Source organism: Chelonus insularis, unplaced genomic scaffold (assembly GCF_013357705.1).
Source record: "Chelonus insularis isolate UGA/USDA-ARS -01 unplaced genomic scaffold, ASM1335770v1 contig_94_pilon, whole genome shotgun sequence".
Taxonomy (NCBI): domain Eukaryota; kingdom Metazoa; phylum Arthropoda; class Insecta; order Hymenoptera; family Braconidae; genus Chelonus; species Chelonus insularis.
The window spans coordinates 2,749,273-2,755,272 of record NW_023276783.1 but is presented as its reverse complement, the minus strand read 5'-3'; positions in this window follow the sequence as shown (position 1 = coordinate 2,755,272).

Below are 6,000 nucleotides of genomic sequence, written 5' to 3'. Positions count from 1 at the left end.
ACAGGTATTTTTTCATTACTCTGAAGCTTTTTGCCTACTGTCAGAGGTTAAATCGATTTGGCTTGAAATTGAAGATAAAGTTTATGGGTTTGTAGGTAATCCGAGGTCACGCACTTAAAATTGGACGAAAGATTGAAGTCTGTAGCTTGAAGGTTTTAGTTGAAGCGGGGTTATAAACCTGAAGCCAAAGCAAAACCAAATGGTTCTTGTAAGAGTAGCGACTCCTGCTGCATTTCACACATGTCAATTGGACCAAGATTTACCGTCGGTCGCGAATCTACATGCATGCTCAAACGTTCCATGTAAATGTATATATGTATCCATTGGTACATATACATATAGCTACATATGTCGATATGTCGTCTTTTATACTCTTGTGTTTCTATTTCTCCCCCTGGTAAAATATGACCTGGATATTGTGAGGCACGCACTATCGTGTTATGTATTTTAGTGTATTGAATCAAAGAGTCTGCGACTATTGGAGAACAATAGAGGGATAAAAAAATGGGATATGACAACGAAATTTAGCTGACTCAAACAGGAAACGATATTTCGAATGATGTAGCAAGGAATAAACGAATGATGACGGTGAATCATCGATTTCTCAGCTGAATGTTGGACAATCAAGCATCGTTTGCTTGAAGAAACGCCCCCTGGCGGATATCCCAGTCATTCAATTTTTTATTTTTTTTTCGACTCATGGCTCGTTAACCGATCGACGCCCGTTGTCGACACTCGAACGCGCGGATTCCGTTAGGAATTTCCTTTGCGTTCTCACAATGCGACTGTAAAGTCGCAACGATCAAGTCTGGCTTGGTGGAGAGAAGATTTCTTCTGCGGTTCAGTATACTTACATCGATGCTCTAGCACTATCTCGCATAGCCTGGCCAAGGCGGAAGTCTTGAGGGTCGTCAGGCAAGTCATGAAAGAGGTGGAGGAGGGGCGGAACTTGAGTTAAGTAAAAACACGTGGCCTGTGATTCTACTAACAGACATATACCCATCAAGAAGACAAACGTGAAGAAGCAGCGATAAGATTTACATGCTCATATAATCTAATACCAAAAGTTCTCATAAGAATTAATATTATTCCCACCACCGTCGCTGCAGATATTATTTATTGAGAGGGAAGAGGAAAGAGATAGGTGTGCAGACTCGTGATAGATTTTTTTTTCTCATGGAGCGCTGGCTTCATCGTTGCCGTTATCTCGACAAAATAACGGCGAGGCGTTTTAAACGTGTACGAGTATAAGCCGTCGCTAGTGGAGGTTGCAACTCTTCTGTGCACTCAGGTTTACCTATTCATGTGGGGTTTTACAGCGTGTTAATGAAAAATGCGGCCAGCCAGGTGGTTCTCGCACTCACTTATACCGGGTCGTTCTATTCAGAACATTGGAAAATGAAAAAATAGTGACATGCATCCCATATAAAGTCATTCTATCAGACACTCTTTACTTATGAATCATAAAATAAAACGATGCTATTCGTTGTGCCCTCTATTAAATATGATTTCATTTGAACATGAAAATTTTTCTCATTTTTCTATTGCCAGAAAGCCTGTGCCCGAGCTTTTTCTTTTATTCTTGTCCCATCCAGTTTGCTTGCTTTTATATATAATATAAAAAGTGAACGAAGCATCATCAAGGTGTATACGAAATGTCCACATAGATAGCCAAAACACATAGGCTGTTTAGTGTAGCGTATAAAAGTGCATAAAAGATAGCTATCCTAGTTACAGGCATGCATAGTTGCTCCAGTATTATACTCTGAAGTCTATTTTCCTCGTAGCGTCCATTTATTGCCAAGCTTTTCAGCTTTCTTCTTGGGCTACTGCCTGACACAGCTATGCTTGACGACAAATTTCTACTGAAAGTAAAAAAAAATGAAAGAAAAGTCAACAGATAAGGAAGTCGATAAAAAAATGATGGAAAATTGAAAAATTTGCGACAAAGTGGATATTTTATATAAAAAAACTCGCAAATTATCTAACCCCAGGGGGTTGTCAAACTTACCATCTTGAATAATTTCACACATCCCTTCTATAACTCTTCATAAATTTATGCGTATATTTATAACAAATAATACTTTGAAAATGCACCATCAAATTTAATCGAAACTAAAATTTACTTCAATTATTCATACACTTATATCTTTGTAAATAATTCATTCACTCAAATGTGGCTAATTAAATAAAGATTAAGTACATTAATCGCTTATGTACGGCTTTCATGAAAAATGCAGAAATAGAGGGTTTACGCGGAAACAAGATGATACTCCTCGTTGTGGCTTATTTACTTGGATTGCTTTACGTGGTAGAATAGTGTGAAATCCATTGAATTTTCAGGAGAAAAAAATGCTTATTAAAAAGGGATTTTCAGAATGCAGTAAAAAATCAATAAAAAAGGGTTCAATTTTTAAAATTAATACCAATGTCTTCTGCAATACGTCTTAATGTCTGCGTAAGGTGTGAAAGCTAAAAGCAGCGCACGCTATCAATGGATCTGCATCCTTGTGTTAAACATACGCTTGTCTGAGGTTAGCGCATAGCCAATGTGTTATACGAAAGGAACGTTAATAATCTACGTGTTTTTCTCTTCAACTATGCCGAGTTGATTTGCGCCTGAGAGATACTTTGAGAATATACCTATTCATTCAGCACTACGATAGAGATATATTTGAAAAATTTTGCATTGTTGGAATGCGGCAACTCATTCGTGGATAAGATTGTCAATTTTATTCTAGAAAAATTATTTTGTACAATATTTATTGCTGAGATTTCTGAGATTATTTAACCTTTGCTAATTTAAATTTTTACTTTTTCTTTCAAGAAATTCTATTACTCATCTATTCCATTACGCACATATTTATGTCAATGGTGCCAATTAAATAATCATTACTTATATTGAAATGTTATTAACAATTTCCAATAATATTTCATTGATTCTTTTTCAATAGGAGATAAGAAAATGAAATTTTTCTCATTTTTGATTAACGTGGGAAAGAAAAACATTACAATTTATCTAATAAAAATAAATTAATATTTAGAATTGAAGCTTTAAACTAAACTTACTCCAAAATTTTTTTTTTAATTTAGGATCATTTCTAGGTGTTTGAATAGTATTTTTAATATAATTAATTAATTTATTTTATCATAATAACTGGTTTTAAGGTTCAGGACAATGTGTAGGTGGAGGATGTTTAAAAGTTGCTTAAATTTTACTCTTACCTCCATCTTTGGTTGATGAAAAATTTGAAAAAACCCATTCAAAAGTGTCTCCTTTACTTTAAAATATCTAATTTCACTCCACAAAATGGTTCCCTGAGGGTGAAAAATTTTTTGGAACGAGTTCGGTTTTGGAGCTCCAATTCCAACTAATTATCTAGCAACTAATTATTCAACTGAATAAATAGATGAAATATTTGATAAGAAAGTATTGAACTATGTGTCCATTGATTTATTATTAGATCCATCTTAACGTAAATTCAAGTGAGTAGAGTGTACTCTTAAAGTTGTGATAAATATTTCAATAACTTAGAATATATTTATGTATATAGGTGAAGTTAACAATAGATATGTTCTTATAGATCTGCTAGAAATAGATAACGGTAGAGATATATGATAAATTTGGACTATTTACAATAATACTGACATACTAGTATGTAAATGGCAAATTGAAAAAGAATATTTCTAAAAATTCATACGACTTGTATTCAAAAGTAGACTCTATAACATCTTTTTATAAAAGTGTATAAGAAGAGCTATTTACATTTTTTCTACAATAAGCTTCTTTATAAAAAAGAGAAATATTCAAAGAAATATTTTTAAAATGCTTTAAATTTTCTGCTTTAACTCAACACATCATCTTCATAAAAGATGTATACATTCTAATTCATCCTTTCAAATTGATTTTTTTCTATAAATAATTTTTTTTAATATAAAAATCAAACATTTTAATGTAATATTCACAAGAAATGTTTTTTTCAAAATTATTCCTACAATTTTTTGGTCAATCATTTAATTTTATTACTTAAAAATTCAAAGAATTTGTCATTCTATGGATCATCATAGACCTTAACAAATTAATCAATCAATTATCTTTTTCCATGAAATATTTTTTTTACGGTTCATCAAGATGGTATCACGCTTTAATTTATCTATTTTTCAGTGACACTTACTTGTTTACACTAACCTTTGAAAATTTCACAATTTAAAGAAAATCAAGCCATCGAATTGATATGAATGGGATAAAAAATTTTTTATAAAGAAAATAGAATAAAATTTCCAGTGATATCCCATTGTCGTAGAGACATAGATTGCAAAAGGTTTGAATTTAAAGTCTGTTACATCCATAAATTTCACCTTGATCTTTTCCTATAGTTTCGAAATGGAGGGAGTGATAGAGGAGTTTTATTCCTATTCCTAACAATAATTGTTGTCAGTTGACTTTTGAGTACGAAAAGAAAATATTTGAAACATTTATTTTCATGATGTAAGGGATTATATAAGAACAATAAAAATAGTCTTACGTGTAAAAATTGTGAAATTCATCTTACATTTGTATAATTTCTATGTCAAGATTGTTATTATAGAAAACAGAACTTCGACAGACGTAGACAAGTGTTGTGAATGAAACCCACTGGCAAGAACTAAATATCAAATGATTGTTATTTTATTATTATTATTTAATTTTTTTCTTCTAGACTAGAATACCATCCGCCTCGGTTCGATTTTTTTGCTTAAATATATTATATACTGTAACATATAGAGATAGATATAGAAATCGTGTAGGATAGGATAGGGTATCCTATTCAACTGTTGTACATCGTGACATCATTCTAGCTTGTTGCTTCCGTTGCTTTCATTTTACGAGGCATCAGTATCAAGTTGAGAGATCTTGACACTTAGACAATGAGTCGCGCTACCTTTGATCATCTTTGACATTTAAGATTTTCATAATTTATTCAAAACAAGTTGCGTCGTAGATATACGGAAGTCGAATTAGTTTGTTAGACACTTGAAAAACATATTTTGTAGTAATAAAATAATTATTGACATTTTTTTACATTTTTATTTCTTTTCCTACCTTGTTATCCAATGGTATTTCATAATAGTTTATGCAACTTTTTTCTTTTTATATCATTTTGATTGGTTAATATATTTTTTTTTTTCTATTAAAGTCAAGTATTATTTTTTTTCAGTACAGCATAATCTACATCAACTGCAGGTATGTATGAATTCCAATAAAGAAGAATGTTGAGAAAACTAGTAGTATGATGTCTATCTGTCTAGAAGAGATACATATCTGTGCCATTATTTAAAATTGGAGTTTCTAAAAATTTTTTTTTTATAAATTGAAAGACATCAAAATCTATATTGAATATTATTTATTGATCCTTGAAATTTACCAGGAAATTTATTCATTAATTTTTTCTTTTCACAATCCATTGTTATTGTATGGAGAAAGATATTTAGATTGTAATTCGAAATATGTTCTTTCACTTTTACTTTCATAATCATTTTTCAAATTAATAAATTAAAGAAAAGTTTATTGTAAAGTAATGTTGCAAGTATAGCTTACAAGATTAAATTTAAATAATCTTGGTGTTATAATAATATATATTTTTAATAGTAATGATGATAGAGCAACAATAATAAATTAATCTATCGCAATTAAGCAATTAATATAAAAATAAAAAAAAAATTCCTGAATAATAATGATATATAAGATTTTGTATCAACGATGTTTTATTTAACACATCAAGTATTAAAATGAGTTTTATAATTCAATTGAGATTCCATTCGAAATTATTCTACGAGTTTAATTAAAGAGGATGACGTTTACTCTTCCTCTTACAAATTATTTCGCGGTCATTCCTGGTCTGCGCAAGCCCACCGAAGGCGGCAAATAAGGAGGTGCGGCGCCTCGAGCATAAATTATCACGTGCTTCGATTCAATATCAAGAACCTCGCAACTCGTTACCCCCGTGTGCGTGAATCGCA